Source organism: Canis lupus, chromosome 26 (assembly GCF_048164855.1).
Source record: "Canis lupus baileyi chromosome 26, mCanLup2.hap1, whole genome shotgun sequence".
Lineage (NCBI taxonomy): Eukaryota > Metazoa > Chordata > Mammalia > Carnivora > Canidae > Canis > Canis lupus.
In genome coordinates this window covers 16,116,185-16,133,735 of record NC_132863.1, presented here as the reverse complement: position 1 = coordinate 16,133,735, position 17,551 = coordinate 16,116,185, and the positions used below count along the sequence as shown (strand labels likewise).

The 17,551-nt window shown below is 39.2% G+C and overlaps 1 protein-coding gene and 1 long non-coding RNA gene across 3 annotated transcripts in view; both read left to right on the top strand.

Annotated features, from left to right (window-relative positions):
• PLCB1 (phospholipase C beta 1) overlaps window positions 1–17,551 on the top strand; it is a 670,290-nt gene that overhangs the window by 18,536 nt on the left and 634,203 nt on the right. The gene's annotated exons all lie outside the window — the stretch shown is intronic.
• On the top strand, window positions 70–16,595 carry LOC140618112 (uncharacterized). Its single transcript, XR_012018291.1, has 3 exons — window positions 70–235; window positions 2,450–2,837; window positions 15,833–16,595. It is a non-coding gene; the product is annotated as an uncharacterized lncRNA (long non-coding RNA).

Sequence of the window (17,551 nt, the reverse complement as noted above, 5' to 3'; positions counted from 1 at the left end):
TGAATTTAGGATCTCATTTACTCTGAAACCAATTTAGATGATTCCATATTAAATTATTGAGACGTAGAATGTCTGCAGATCACAAGAATTATTTGGAGTTTAATGGGCAGAAAAAAATATTCATAGAACATAGTTATTATTTCAAGTGACAATGCCATGGTTCTGTATTTGAACCTGTAAGGCCACGGAACATAGAATATTTTGGCCCTGTAAATTCTGTTAGATGAAGAGATGGGTAAGCTTTATTGAGTGTGCTAAATACATATTAAAACCAATAAAATACCTGGTACCACATAGTGAAGGGCTGTTAGTCTTTTCACATCTCTGAGCTAGGTCCCTATAGCCAAAGTTATTGGAATTTGTTGGCTTTTCCTTCTGCCCTGGGGCAACCTTCACTTCACCTGTGAGCAGTGGTCTTAGAACTGACCCTTTGCAATGGCACGTTTGAGGTCAGGGTGGAGTCTGGGGGAAACTCTCAGGGTGTTGGACAGTAATACTGGCTCCCACAGCCAGTCCTGGACATGCCTGTTTACACTCATCCAAAAGGTCAATTTTAACTGTGTAGCCCTGGAGTTACTTTCTGAATATGGGTACGCTGGAATCATCTCTGGCCGTAGATGCAAGGCTAAACCATAGACTCCAAGCTCATATCAAAAAAAAATATATTTGGGTAAGATTTCCTACTTAATGTTCATGTTTATTGCTGGGTGTGTTAATCACTTTGGCTTTGACATTCTGTTTGGTTTCCTGCTGTTATGTATAAAACAATGGCTTGAAAGAGTTTTTTTTTTTTTTTTCTCCTCCTAAAGACTATTTTTAGAACTGCTGAAGCTATATTCATGAAAGATATATTTATAATGCCTACGGCATTTTTAAAGGTTGAGTATTTGTACAAGGGACTAAACTGTCAGTTTGATTTTTCAGCTTGTAAATCAAGCTTTTATAAAAGCAACAGAAGGTATTTTGGGGTTTTTAAATAATTCATGGCAACTCTGTTAAGCTCCCTTCTAAGACCAATCATAAATATTTCTTTGCTTGAGAAAGAGAAAGGGTTTATGACCGAAGGTTTTTTGATGCATCTCCATTGTTATGCGAACCCAGGATTTTGACAGATGCCTATTTCAGATGTAGGACAATTTTTTTCAATTTTTTTTTTTACAACAACCATTTTCTCTTGGTTGTAATGCTGTTTATGACCAATTGAAACAAGTCAGTTGGTAGCAATTCCTTTTATCTCTATTATTTTTCCTCTCATGGATATTAATATTATGCTTCTGCTAAGAGATAGTAAAATTCATTTCTGACTTTTTAAATACCGAAGTCATCCCTCAGTCATATATATATCAGAGTTTGGAGGTTTATTCTCTAGTTAATGATCATATATCAGTAAACAAAAGATTGGAGGATTTAAGGGAAAAAAATTAAACTTTCCATGCTTCCAAGTTTGTCATTTTCTTCTGGCTTTAAGCCCGGTGTCAGAGCCAGAAGGAGTGATACATCCACTTCTAGGAGATGGACGGGTGTAAGTGATATATTAGAGGAAATGTATGCTAGAAGATGATGCTCTCAAATGAGGGATGGCAAGCCAAGCTTTTAGTCCATGTTTTTGCATAAGATCATTTGATGGTACCCGGCCGAGTGGTGCAATCATGATGTTACTTAGAGGCCCACTTTCTTTAAAATCTTTTTCTAACAACAACTTTTAGTGATGTGAATCTAGCACATGTATTATAGAGATTGTGTCTCAGAAAAAAAAAATTACTTCTAAGTTTATTCATTGATTTTACATACTGTGTTTTCCATTGGTTTGGATGCTTGCATTGGTATTTATGGTAATGTGCCTCTCGTCTACCTTTGGGCTTCTTCCCACCTTGCTTGTCCTTTGTCCATGAGGCCTATGCCAGAGCGACGCCTAGTCTGCTCAGAGGCGAGATGAGTGCCTTTAAGAAGCTCTTCGTAAAGAAGCTCTTGTAACAAGATCTTTCTTTTTATAGTACTGGAGGAAAATTCTCACATTTTATACAATGCCTTAGGTCCTCTCTCCTGTAGCGGCTATGTGATACTATATTACATGATACATTATACCATGCTGTACATTATACTATAGACTAGAGCCATTGATTTTGAGCCTTTCATTGATTTCACCCTTTATAGACAATGACATGCTCCCTTCCTCTAACTCCCCCTTTGATTTTTCATCACAGAAATGATAGGTGGCAAAGAAGACAGGCAGCATAGGAGGTAGATTTAGGAATTAAAACCTGGAGCTAGTAGCAAGTAATTTTTAGATAGGAAACATGTGCCTTGGTGAAACACTGAAAGAATATTTGGGGGTGGTGGAAGCAGGTAAATATGAACATGATCTTAAGGGAGAAATGTTCATACTTTGTATCAGCTTTGATCTTATTTTAATCATTTTCTTCTTTACCATTGGCTCTGTACATCTTAGTGACTATAAGTGGCAACAAGAAGTTTTTGAATAGGACTGTTTTAAGCACAGTGGTTTTTCTTATGTCGGCGTATATTATGTGAAGAGGATGAACTTATTTGTAATCATGGATGAGAAGGGGCTCCTGCATCTCCTGAGTCTTTAAGAGGTTGCCAGCATTAGTTTCTGACTTTTCTTTGGTCCCCCTTTGGGACCAGGAGCAACACAGGAAGTGTCAGCCATGAAAACCAGTAGCTACAAGAAGAATCTGTATCACCATTTTGGAGGAGAAGCCAAAAAGAAAAAAAAAAGATGTCCATGTTAAAGATCTAATACAAACCTATCCTGCTAGAAGATGAAACAAAGTAGACCTTTGCCTTGCAACTTGATGCTCTGCTTCTGTGCCAAGGTTGGTGTAAAAATAAAACTAGTTACTACTAGTTCAGATCCAAGAAGTTGAGTGTAGCTCAGCAGACTCTTCCTTGTATCCTTAAAGGAGGAGCTTGGAGGGAGATGGGAGGGAAGCACATAATTACATTAAATTGAAAAGGAATAGCAGGGAGAATATACATTTTAAATGAAGGACTCCTACTACTTTCTCTCTCTTTTTTTTTTTTGTTACAGATTTTATTTTTTAAAAAAGATTTTATTTATTTATTTGAGAGAGAGAGAGAGAGACAAGAGATAGCAACAGAGATAGCGAGAGAGAACCTGAGCAGGGAGGAGAGGGAGAAGCCCGCTCCCTACTCAGCTCTATCCCAGAGCCCTGGAATCACGACCTGAGCCAAAGGCAGACACTTAACTGACTGAGCCCCTCAGGCGCCCCAGATTTTATTTATTTTTAATTTTGTGACCAATATACAAATATGTTCTTCACATAAGAGAGTAAAGAAGCATAAATGTCCTTAACCCCTCTCCATTTCTGACCCCGGTCTTAGTCTTCCCTCCAGAGTCAACCACTGGTGACAGCTTCATGGTGTCTTTCCAGGTCTCCTTTGAAGGAATCTTACATGCATAAGTGTGGAAATATTTCATTTTGTTTTGCTTATGTCTGTTAGTATCCTAAATGCCATCATATTATCTTTATTGTCCTGTGAACTTGTGTTTTACTTTATAATTTGTCTTAGAGAATTTTTCATGTAAGTACATGTGTATCTACCTAATACTTTTAAATTTCTGTGTCATATCCCGTTGAATGGATGGCTAAGTTTTATTTAATGTAATTTCTCATTGATGGACTGTTTGATGTTTGTTTCTAATTTGGGGCCACAGGAAACAATCCTGTAATATAGAGTAATGCTCAGGCTGTGTATCTTGCTCTGAGTATATGGGTCAGGGGTTCCCTGAGGTAAATTCTCAGAACTACAATTGCTGCTTGAAGGCTATACATATCCTAAATTTTAGTTAATAGTTGCATCATTTTATAACCCTGCCAGTCCTGTGTGAGAGGAACTGTTTCCTCAAGCCTCACGAACACTATTAAGAAACATTTTATTTTTGCCAATCTGATGCAACTGCTGTATTTCTGTTTTAAGTTGCCAATGTCTGATTTGCTGGTGAGCTGTGCATAGTTTTATACATTTATGCACTGTTCCTGTTTTCTCTTACATGAATCTTCTATCCCTTGTCTTGTGTTGAGAGTTTTCTATGTATTCTAAATGTTAATCCTTTAGCTGTTATAGATGTTGCAAATACTTTCTTCCTGTTTGTGGTTTGTCTTTGGATTTCTTAACTTTTAACTTATGCATGGCAAAAGATGACTTGCCATTTTCAATTTTAATGTATTCACATTTCATTCTTTTTTTTTTTTTTTTTGGCTTTTTGCTTTACTGAAGGACTTTCTTCTTCCTCATCCTTACAGCCATCACTATTGTTAATTTAATTTCTGATCTTAGTCAGTTCCAGCTGCTCTAATAAAATGCTACAGATTGAGTAGCTTATAAACAATGAAAATTTATTTCTCACAGTTCTGGAGGCTGGAGACCAAGGTCAGGGCCTTCTTCCAGGCTGCATACTTCTCTTTGTATCCTCACATAGTGGAAGGGGCTAGGGAGATCTTTCGAGCTTCTTATAAAGGCACTAAGCATATCCTTGAGGACTCTGCTCTCAAAACCTAAGTACCTCCTAAAAGACCCCACCTCCTAATCCCATCTTTGGGCATTAGGTTCTCAACATATGAATTTGGGACAGGGGGTGGGGACAACACAAACATTCAGACCATAGCAATCATGTAATACGTTTTGAGGACAGTGTGAGGTGGAGCTCTTAATTTAATTTCCTTTAGTGGGTAGCCCCATGTGTTGGTGGTTTCCTGTTCCTTCTGGTTGGAGCCAGCTATGATGGCGCCCTTTCTGCTGTAGCTTTCTTGTAGCTCAGGGTGTGGAGGGTTTGGGAGGTGGGAGTTGAGGAGTCAGGTTGACCCGAGTTGATGGTTCTGTTGTACAGTGAGTACGGACACCTCCACCACCACTGTGGCCTGTAGACCTGCTCCTATGGTTTAATGCCTGGGGGCTTCTGGGATACCATTTCTCACTTCATTTTTTCCCCATTTATCTTCTTTTATACTTTCTGATTTAATAAGTACAACCTGCATTCTGTTTACCCATGACCCTAGTTCATAGACATAAATTTATACCTGCATATTGAGTCATTTTGAGGGACTTAGGATAGGAATGATTGGCTTTACCATCTGCTCCATCTGCCAATTTCTTCTGGTATGTGATTTGCATGAGATGCCATTTGGGATTCTTGTATGGAGTGATGATTAAGTTTCTATTAAAGGCAAATATAGACTGTCTTCTCTTATGGTAATCTTAAATTTCTATACAGAGTTCAAAAGCAAAGTTAAAAATTAAATGTTTACATGAGTTCTGATGACATTTTTTCAGCATGGGAGTCCAGAGTTCACAAATATTATAAATGATGAATTATAGATCTCCACATGAAACTCTAGGAATATCCTGTTAAAAACTTAGTTTGGCCTCCATAAAGAACCACCAGGCACTGCACATTTCATCAGTCATCATCTCGCAATGGTGTTTCTTCTTTGGGGTACACTTTTCTAGAATATTTCGGAAACATTAATTTTGACCTTTCTTGTGTATGGTAAATGAGGTAGGATACTCAATAGTCTAGTGAGTGCAATGATGTGGTTATGAATTTAAAAAGACGAACTCTATTCATTTTTATTTGGTAACTTTTCCCTAAGCCTGAAACAATAACTGGAATTACCTTAGGTAGAAAACAACAAAATGAATGTGAGGATTGCTTCCTGAGGGCTGGGATCATTCTTTGGCCTGGAGTGGTACACTAATCATTGCTAACAAACCAGCAGCATCTAGGGACTGAATTCTTTCACCATTATTGAAGAAATTGATAGAGTGGGTATAAGCCTGAAGTCTATATCCAAGTCCTTACTACTCTAGAAGCCACAAGTTGGCCCCTAGTGGACAGCATTTGTATTCTTTTGCTTTTTCTGGTCACAAGTGCTCACTTTGCCACCCAGATGCTGCCTGAAGACTCTGGGAATTAACAACCACTCCAATCCAAGGAGTTTGATAGGTAAATACCACGATTCCCTCACCTCTTGGGTGGGATAACTCAAAGGTGCAAACTTTATATTTTTTCCCCAGCATTTCTTGGTGGGATTAAAGTCCATTTATCCACAGTGGTAAATGGCATGCAATCACACCCCTTATGTCCTTCCTTTTCTTCCTGTCTCAATTCCTCACTCCTGATGTGTCCTGGAACCACCTCTAAAATAAGCCAATTTTACTAGAATCCGTCTCTAGGAACTGCTTAATATAGATGCTTAATGCTTGACGTCTTAATATAGATGCCCCCTAATTAAGGGCATTAAAAGGATTTCTTAGTAAGAGGCACTGGAAACTATTAGATGAATACTTGTGTTTGAAGCCAAGCAGTTTTCTTAAAACAGCCATAATTTGGGAGGCTGGAAGCCAGTTAAGAAAACCAGCTCTGAAGTCAGACAGATGTGGGTCTGAGCTCTTGCTCTACCTTGTATTTAATGAGTGACCTTGGTGCATCTCTTCACAATCTAAGCCTGGGATTTCTTCGTCTGCAAGATGGGGTATTACTTTCTTAGTATTGTTGTTAAATGCATTATGTGTGTGCCTAACACAATGCCTGGCCCTTTATGAACTTTTGATTCTTTGAGGGGACTTTTCTTTTATTTTTAATTATTTTAAAAAATAATTATTTTAGCTTTAAAATGCTCAGTTTTATTGAGGTATAATTATTAGTTAATAATTTATTGGCAAAATTGTAGGGTATATATATATTGTGAAAGGACCCCCCATGGAATTAATGCATCCATCACTCAGATTTATTTATTTTTTTTAGTTTGTGTGAAAACATTTAAGTCCTATTCTCTTAGCACATTTCAATGACTTACTACAGCGTTTTCAACTATAGTCACCATATTTTACGTTAAATCCTCAGATCTTATGAATCTTTGAGCTGAAAGTTTATATACCCTTTAACCTCCACCCCTCTTACCCCCACTCCACTCAGGCCCTAGTATCCACTTTTGTAGTGTTTCTATGAGTTCCGAGTTTGACTTTTTTTTTTTTTTTAAACTATACTACGTATGAGTGATATCATGCAGCATTTGTCTTTCCTTGGCTTAATTTCACTTAGTGTAGCACCCTCAAGGTCATTTGTGGTGGCTTTTTTTTTATTGGGATATAATAAACAATTAGTCTCTGATTAAGCAATTAGTCTCTCTAACTAATTATTTAGGGCCACAAATGTGCTGTTTTGAAAGCCAAGTGACCATCTATTTATGTATATTTTTTAAATATATAAATTTTTCTCCTTCAAGGAAATAGTGACTTTTCTGTTTATTTTATTTTTTAAGATTTGTTTATTTATTCATGAAAGACAGAGAGAGAGACAGGCAGAGACCAGGCAGAGTGAGAAGCAGGCTCCCTGCAGGGAGCCCGACATGGGACTCGATCCCAGATCCTGGGATCACACCCTGAGCTGAAGGCAGACACTCAACCACTGAGCCACCCAGGCGTCCCTTGTTTTCTGTTTAGACTCAGCTGTGAACTTTTGATCTAAAGCATTGAAGCATAGGTCTGTTTGGGCACACAATATGTTTATTTATGCATTTCATAATGTTTTGGGAACATAGCCATAGAAGGCAAAAGAAGGGGTTTATTGTTTAAGAGAATTTTCCTTTGAGGATAGTTCCCTAATAAATACTCCATCATAGGTGAAAGTTTTTTGGGCTTTTGGGATTCTGAAGCATCCTATGGAATAAGCTTTAAGATGATTTAAAAGTCTTGGGTAAGAGAATAAGGAATTATACACAAGGAGAATTGGACTCCACCATGATTGTGTCTTTTTTCCTAAGATAAATAATTTTAGGATTTTCACAGCTATATCAGCATCAGGTAGCTCCTCCTCCTCCCTACTGATCAGATCCTTAAGAGATTAAACTTGTAGTGTTTTCAAGTATAATTTAGGTAGTCATTGGTCTGTTCGATTGCTGAGGAATGAATCTCTTCATCAAACCCACTTCTAGATTCAGCTCCACTGATTTTTTTTAAATATCACATGAACATTTAAATATCACATGAACATATTTTTTAAAGATTTTTAACTTATTTATTCATAGAGATGCAGAGAGAGAGAGAGGCAGAGATACAGGCAGAGGGAGAAGCAGGCTCCATGCAGAAAGCCTGACATGGGACTTGATCCAGGGTCTCCAGGATCATGCCCTGGGCTGCAGACGGTGCTAAACCTCTGCGCCACCGGGGCTGCCTAGCTCCACTGATTTTCAACACTACCTTCTTTTCGTTGCTTTGAGCCCCAAAACTTTTTTCCTCAATTAACTGTATGTAACTAGTGCATGATAGCCAAATGCTATGATTGCTTAGGTTATGTCAACACAACATAAGAAGAAATGTTATTATGATTAATTCTTCTTGGAGTTTATGTTTCATGGATTTTTAGCAGAATTTCTAACTGAAGTGTAACCTCTTCAAATGTTTTCTAAAATCAGGCTGATTACTATGAAATAGTATCACTGCAGTTTCTTTGGGATTGTTTGCAGGTTGTAAGTGCGTTGATATGACTTTCATGTCACCTTCACCACACTGCATCATACCAGTAACAGCAGCAATGCTCATTTGAATACATTGTGGTCAGAGTTGAGAAATCTAAAACACCCTGGCTTTAATTCAAAACATTTTACTTTTAATATAATTTAAACATTGTGCCTCAGTTTTATGAGTTGCTTATATTTAGTTCTCCCCAGTCTTGTAAGGAAAAATTAAATTAGGTGCTTTCCATGCTCGGAAGCTATTATGATGAGATATTTGTACCATTTGATACCAAAATTAGTTTGGGACACTGGATTGGAAGAATGTGTGGAAGAAATACATTTGGTACATTGTTCATAATTTTATTTCCTGTTATGTGGAAAACGTGTTTGCGTTTGATATGAATAAGAGTTCCCAGATACTGGTTTTGCTCCTTGGTTTGAATTACAGATGGTGTAGAGAGAGTGAGTATTTTTTATTGCTCTCTGGTTCCTTTTCTTGCCAATCGAAGATGGTTTGATCCTGTGGGATGGGGTCCTTGTCAAGGTTTTTCTGTATTTAATCAGCAACACAAGTCTTTTTTTCTCCCCCTTCTGGTAAAATAAATTTAGATGGGCAGTTGAGTCATTTAAGAACTTACTACAATAACAATAGACTAAAATAAAGAATATAGTTAGTTATTCCCCCTCCCATTTTTCCCTATTTTATCATCATGTTTTTTGTTTAATTTAAAAAGGGAAAAACACTAACATTGAACAATCATTTTATTAGGAAGTTGGTGTTCAAATATTATGAATGAGTTTTTTTTAATATCCACTAATCCAGTTTGCACATACCTTTTAATTATTGTTGTTATTATTATGGCTACCATTGTCACCAATAATAGCAAACGTGTATGTGATGTTCTCCACAAGCCACTGTTCTAATACACAAATATGTACACAAATACACTCCATCTTTTCCCAAGGCCTGTGGGATAGTGCTATTAATTATCTCCATTTATAGGTGCGGACATTGGCATGCACTTAACAGAGGTTAAGTAATGACCTCTGGTCACAGGATTGGTTACTAGTAGAGGCAGGATTAGAACCTACGTATAGTCTGGTTATATGCCCTGGCTCTTAATCATTTGACTTTTAAAGAACCTATTTAATGTGTAAAGTTAATTTTTTCAATGTGTAAAGTTAGTTTTTCCTATGAGATATTTTTAAAAAGATTTTATTCATCCATCCATGAGAGACACACACAGAGAGAAGGGGGTTCCTGCAGGAAGCCTAATGCAGGACTTGATCTCAGGACCCGGAGATCACAATTTGAGCCAAAGGCAGACGTTCAACCACCGAGCCACCCAGGTTCCCCTAGTTTTTATTATGAGATTTGTTGCAAGAAGAGGCAAACAGTATGTAATGATTCTCAGCTTGGGCTGCACATTGAAATCACGTGGGCAGCTTCAATAATGCCAATTCGTGGGCCCTAGTCCCAGAGAATCTGACTTAATTGCTCTGGGGGTGTGGTCAGGACATTGGATTTTTTTTTGGAAAGCTCTTCATTTGATTCTAATGTGCAGCCAAGGTGAACACTGATAGAAAGCAAGCTGACATCACAAATTAAGTCAGTAAACTTCCTGAGAGGATGTGTTCACTCTACCTTTCCTGTCCGTGGCCTAATTTTCAGTCAGAAGTAATACTCAGCTTGAGAACCCAGAGGCCCTACAAGATTTTGAATTATTTGTCCACAATTGAATACTATTCCCTATACTGCACTTAGGAAGGCAGGAAATTACTAGCATTTTTTAGAAAGATTCTTAGTACCCAAGATTGAATCAAAATAGATTTTTTTAATATTCAGTTGATTAAAATTCATTCTATTTTACATTCTCTGAATGTTCCAGGTATGAGCTATTTGTTTTACCTTTACCAAACATGTCCTCAGCATTGAAGCCCTGCTGATGAATCTTTATGTTTATGTTTTTCTAGACTCTATTAGACTGAGTTGCTGTTTGAATTCTCTATTTAATTAAATTCTCTACACTCTTGAATAGGCAAATGTGGTTATAAAAATAGTTTTATGTAATTATGTCATTTTGTAACTTAAATTTGTATTATGGATACAAAAACAGATATCATGTCGTTAAATTATAACATCAGGTCATTTCTTATTAATTTGTAGGAATCTTCTTTTATTGACACATAAACCCACCAGGGAAACCAGAGAGAGCCAGATCATATGCAGGTGTTATAGGAAGTGTGTGATTTAATCACCTCTACATAATACGTTTGAAAGTGGTAAAATTCATGTGTCTCCCAATAGAATTTTTGGTTTTCAATTCTGTCTTTTATAGGGAACATGGATTGTGATGAGAATGATTTTGCATGAGATTTCTCTTTGGCATGTGCAAAACTCCCCACTTACTTAGGCACCGCGGTCTGGAAATTGTATTGTGGCATGGCAGACTGCACCTGTTTGAAGTGAATGCCTCCATAAAAAGTTTTATGGGGCAGAACTAGTTGCTATGCTAAGAAACTAACAACTGTGCTGGTATACATAATGGATTCTATTTTTAGGTGAACATTTGTTCCTATAGCATGGCATCATTATGCAAGAGGGCAGCAGTTTCAGCACCGTATTGTGAATATTGAATTATCCAAATACCAGAAAGGGTGCCACTTTAGACTATGTTGGGAAGTTTTCATATATTTTAGTCCTGTGACATATTTCATTACTAGAGGGGAAAAAATGAAAAACAAAACCCACCAAACAAAGTAAAAGTAAATGAAATACTAGAGCAAGTTCAGGATTTCTGGTGTTTGTAGATTGAGTTCTTCTAGCAGTTGACCCTAAGACAAGGATTCAAGTTCAAGTAGTTTATCTGGAAGGTGACCACCCCCCCCACCCCCCCACCCCCGCCCAAAAGAGGCAGGGCAGTAGGGGAGTGAGACAGGCAAAGGAAGGCTGCCAATAAAGGGTGAATTATCAGATAGTTTATACTCTGGGGGTCTGAAGGTCCATACCACTGAGGAACTCTGGGAGACAGTGCAGAACATACCTTAGAATTGTCCCAGTTGAGGAGCTGTGGGATTTATTCACCAATTTCCACCTGTTAGTGACTGAAGGCGTCTCTCCTCTGGGTTCTTAGGGCCTTAACATTTCTGCCACCCCCTTTTGATCGCCAAGGGGCTTCAGACCAGTGGACCCTAGGCTTCAAGAAAGCCCTTAGACATAGTTATAGTTGGAAGTTGTCACTTGACATGCATGGGAACACATGGGCATTTCCAGCAGCAGCTCCTCTGAAGGCTTTAATTTTCAGCAGGTCAGACGTTACAAATCTCTATCACAGCATACAAACTGGAGGTTAAACCCATTCACAGATCTGGTTTAGCTTGCATAAGTTATTAAAAATGTAAACATGAAAGGCCAGCATTTAAAAATCTGGGGAGTTCATAAACAGACCTGGATTTCTCATCTGAAGGCATGGCAGCAATGGCTGACACACTCCCCATGGCCACGCTTGGGTGGAGCAGAGAGGGGGCTGCCTGCTTTAAGTAGCCTGTGGTGGTATCCACTCAGCCACAGTCCCCACCAGGCCAGCCTATTTGTTTATATTACCCCTTAGGCTCGTTTAGACTTTTGAGTGTAAATATAAGACTTCTACGGTAATATTCTTTCCCGGAAACTTCAATAAGCCAACGATTACAAAGTTTCATGTAGAGTGAAGTTAATTCCGTCACAGTGGGCCTATTGGAGTGCTGTAGCATGAAGACTGAATTGTACAGTGGAAAAATGGCTGAAGGTCAGCATACCCAGGCTCTGCTCATAACTGCCATAATCAAAGCAATTGATGCTTCAAGTCCATTTCTTCTCTGTGAAATATGGATCTGAAGTGTGCAAGCCCTGAGGTTGCTCTCAGCTTTAAAAGGCTATTATTCCAAAGTGACTTTCACGTGGCATTGTCCTAGGTAAGATTTATAAATATGACTCCTCAGCAAAGGTTTTCACATTGATTTGGGCCATTAATCTCTTGGAAATAAAAATGGTGGGCTCCGGGACACCAGGCAGAAAGTCTTGCCTTTGTGGAATGGATGGGATTCACTTCATCCCCAGCTCAAGGCAGTGTGGGCTCGGACTGGTTTAGCCAATCAGTATAACCCACTATTCCCTCACTGTAGAACTGTATTGTCCAATACAGGAGCCTCTAGACACATATTGCTGTTTACATTTAAATTTTAATTCATTAAAATAAAATAAGCAGTTTCTCAGTGGACACTAGCCATATTTTGAGAGCTCAATGGCTACCTATAAACAGGTACAGTTAGGGGTTTCCATCATTGTAGAAAGTTATGTCTTTTTAAAAATGTATTTATTTATTTATTTAACATTTTTTTTTTTAATTTAAATTCAATTTGCCAACATTTAGTATAACACCCAGTGCTCATCCCATCGAGTGCCCTCCTCATTGCCCATCACTCAGTTACCCCAACCCCCGCCCACCTCCCCTTCCACAGTCCTTTGTTTCCCAGAGTTAGGAGTCTTTCATGGTTTGTCTCTTTCTCTAATTTTTCCTACTCAGTTCCCCTCCTTTTCCTTATAATCCCTCACGTATGAGTGAAACCATATGATGATTGTGCTTCTCTGATTGACTTATTTCACTCTATAGAGTTCTGGTAGACGTCAGACTGCACAGAGATTGCCTCCAGAATGGTCTATTCAGAACCAGTCCAAAGTAAGAGAAAGTTTCCTTGAACTTGTAGGGAAAGAACTTTCCTCTCTTTTGCTGGATCGTGCGATGCATGTAGGTAGACCTGAATTTGTTATTTATATAGTTTGGTTATCACCTTGGGAGCCTAAAGGGTAAGCTGACCCTGCAGGGAACAAGTCAGTGAAGAACCAAATCCTTCTGATGTCATCTGAGATGCAAGTTCAGGCCATTTCTATTTCATGAGCTGATCAATACCTTCATTGTCTAAGCCAGTTTAAGATGGCCCATTGTCTTTTTGCAGTCAAGATTGCTAACTGATACATTGATTATTCATTCTTTTAAAGGAAAGCAGGGACTCAGGTATCTAAGATCCAGCTGCATCTGCTCATAAACATGAAAGAGAAGTAAGAGAAGAGAGAGAACTTGTGAAATTTTTATATGCCCAGTGTCTACAATCCCCTACGTAAGACAATATTGTTAGTTGTTTCTTATATTTTTCTAAGTTGGACTTTCACTATCAGGGATAGTTTTAATGGATTCTAGCTATCATTAGGGAATTGTATGTTTGAGAAACATGGGGAAATGGAAAATTAGTGCAGAAAATAGAAGTTTGTGACAACTAACAGTCTCAATTGTACGAGGAGGATTTCTAGGGAAGGAAAGTAGAACTTATTGATAATTGCTGTGTTGTAGACATCAGGCCAACATGCCTTGTGTCGACTGTCTTATTAATTAATCACCTGGTTTATTTTCCTTCTTTTGCATTTGGGAAACCGAGACTATAGCTAGAGTCGTTCTTTCTTGGAAAGCTGTCTCTAACCCTCCCAGTCTAGAATGGACTCTCTTCTTCTGTGCTCCTAGACTACCTTATGCTTTCCTTCACATTAGCCCTTTTAATGCTGTGTTAATTTTGTCTGACTGATTTTACTTATGCGATAGAAGATGGAGTCTTTGAATTCAAGAACTTTAATCTGATTTTTTTTTTTTTTGCATTTCTAGTATCCTGCTACTATACAGTACTTGCTTCATCATTGTTGGTCAAATTAAAGATTTATAAAGGTGGTGCGACATGCCTAAGGTTTTGGCCACTAAATGGTGAATTCCAGGTCTATCAGGTTCCAAAGCTAATGACTTGTCCTACTGTTACCTATTCACTAAAACCTTCTCCTTGTTTAGGTCTCCAGCTGCCTCCCTTCTAATAGTTTATGTGACCTCCTACCTCCTGGAGGAAAGAGGAAACCCTGGAGGACATCTCTACCTCCTTCCTGCCATCAACTCCCGAGGACTGCCTTGGTTTTCATCTACATCTCTCCTCCTGTTTCCCTCCTCCCTCCCTCTCGAGCTCTGGATCCTGACTTCTCAGTGATTCAACACTAACATTAATCCCTTCTCTTTCAGGACGCCTGGGTGGCTCAGTGGTTGAACTAATGCCTTTGGCTAAGGGTGTGATCCCAGAGTCCTGGGATCAAGTCCCATGTTGGGCTCCCTGCGTGGAGCCTGCTTCTCCCTTTGCCTGTGTCTCTGCTTCTCTCTCTCTCTCTCTCTCCCACTTTCTCTATCTCTCATGAATAAATAAATAAATCTTTTAAAAAAGTCCCTCTCTTTCTTGTGTTGTCAAGATTTCCCTTTACGGTCAATATTAAACATGACAGGTCTCTCCCCTCTTCAAAGAAAACCATATACCCTCTCTTGACCCTAACTGGCTGCTTTCCTTTCTTTCTCCTTTTCATTCAGAGAGAACACCTTTAAAGACTTCACCGATACTCTCTGCATCTGTTCTCTGTTTTCCCCTTTCCCTGGCTCATCAGTCTGTATCAGCCTGGATCCTATCCCCATTACTCCTTCAAACTTTTTTCTAAAGCCCCCAGTGACCTTCATATTGTAAAATGTATTGGCCATTTTAGTTTTCTTTTATTAGATTTTATATTTTGATGGCCCAATTTTCTTGACTTCCTTGCTCCATACTTTTTCCCACCTCCCTGACCACTTAGGTTCCTTTGCTGGCTCTGACTCGCAGTCCTCCACTCAGCCAGACTCTCATCTGCATTTAGAGCTGCATTTACCACCTGCACACAGTGGCCCCGTTCTATCACACCATCCAACATTCAGCCCCCCGGATCCCTGACACACCATTCTAAGATTGGCTTCATTCTCTTCCTTCCTACACCCCTGACCTAGTCCTTCTGCCTTATGAAAGACACCCCCCTGTGTAGGGTTGCACAGCCTGAACCCTGGAAGTCTTTCTTAATACTTCCTTCTTCACTTTCCCTTCAAGTTCTCGGCCCTTTACTCTCTGTGCTCCAGCCACACCAACCACACTGGCCTTCCTCCATTTCCTCAGACGTGGCATATTCCTTTCTGCATGAAGTCTTCCCAATATTTGCCCTCTATCAGGAGTATGTGTTGTCTCCTTATGTGTTACTCTTTCCCCTGCTTCACCATACTTCTCAACTGTACTGAAATATTTTATTCTTAATTATGTAATGTCTAGACCCCCTATTAGGATGTTGTCTCAATGAGAGAAGAGTCCAAAGTTGTCCTGGTTAATGTTTAATGACTGACTGTCCTGGTGGGAAAACCAATTTGTGGCATTGCTGATTTCCATGGTTTAAATATTCCTGCTATGTCTGATTTCAGGCTATCAATATATCTTCACCGAACGCAGATTTGGGGAGAGAAGAACACAAGTTGCTCTCATGAGCTTAGAAGAAAGCTCCAGCACACAACTAGGGCATGTCTGTCTTCTTCAATGCTGAATTCTCATGACTGGGAGTGATGCTGAGCACATGGAAAATAACAGCAACGTTGGAGGGTTAAATGTTCTTATTTCATCATAGAAATGTAGTGATAAAAATATGCTAATATCTTAAACAAACAAACAAAAATGCCATAAAATCCTTCATCTTAGAATTGGACCAGGCTTGGGACACCTGGGTAGCTTAGCGGTTATGCGTCTGCCTTTGGCTCAGGGCATGATCCTGGGGTCCTGGAATCGAGTCTCACCTTGGGTTCCCTGCAGGGAACCTGTTTCTCTCTCTGCCTGTGTCTCTGCCTCTCTCTCTGTGTCTCTCATGAAAATAAAAAAAATTAAAAAAAAAAAAAGAATTGGACTAGGACTTAAATATTATTATGGCCAATCCCTTCATTTTTGTCTCCTATAATTGAGGGTCGGCAAATGGGATCTGCCATAGCCACACAGCTTCCGGTAGAAGAGCCCAAGTTAAAATGCACATCTCTTAATTACCAACCAACACTCATTCCACTATATCACATTGTCATTTCAAAAAAAAAATCATTTAAAAAATACTAGTGATTTAATTCAAGTGGTGTTGTTATACAGTGGTATAGTTGAACATATCATAAATAAATATACAAAAGAAAAGACAACATTTGCTCATTCTTTAGCAAGTTTTAAGTTGTGTGTGGAAAGGGACTTTCCCTGTATCATGTTTCACTTTTACTTATGTGTTGGAGTTATTTATAGAAGAAATATATTAGGCAACTTTTGCTGTGTAGCAAACCACCTCAAAACTTAGTGCCTGAAAACAACAGCTATTTATTTAGATCATCGCTGTATGGGCTGATAAATTGGTGTGTGCTCACGTGATCATTTTTCTGGCTGCCCCCCCCCCAGCATCTGCAGTTGGCCCTGGGGTCGTTGTACGGCTCTGTTGATCAGGGGCTGCCCTCTCCTGTGTGAGGCTAGGCTGACTTGAATCTGGCCCATCTCCTCGTTCTCCCACAGGCTAGCCCAGCTCGGTGGATTGGCAAAGTTCTGAGAGAGGACGGAAGTTGCCAGGCCTTAGAATCAAAATGGCCATATTGGCACTCCTGCCATATTTTATATGCCAAATCAAATCATTCATGGGGTGGGGAAATGGATGCCAATTCTTAATAACAAAGTCTGCAAAGTCACATTGCAAAGGGGCATGGATATGCATAAGGGAATGATTTGTAGTTGCTTTTGCAATTAAATACAGAAAAGGGATTGTTTCCTCAAACTATAGAAGGTTCTGTCTGTAATAGTGAAGTGTCTCCATGGGGCAGAACTGACCAATGTCTTCCTCACCCTCCCGAAGTATCCAGGCAATGCTAAATATCTTAGCCAGGCAACTGTGTTAATTATGGAACACAGCACATGAGATGGGGTGGGGGAGTCCTCTCTCCAGACCCTCAACTTTAGGGTCCTTGATGTTCTGAGAGGAAAAGATCCTTTGTGAGGTGTTGGGGACAGTAGAGTCACATTCTGATCCAGGATGCACTTGGGCAGCACCCTCTTAGCAACTGCCTTTCCAACAAAAAAGTGTTTTCGCAGGTGTTGAGGATGAGGCTGGCTGGCTTACGGCACTTGCAACT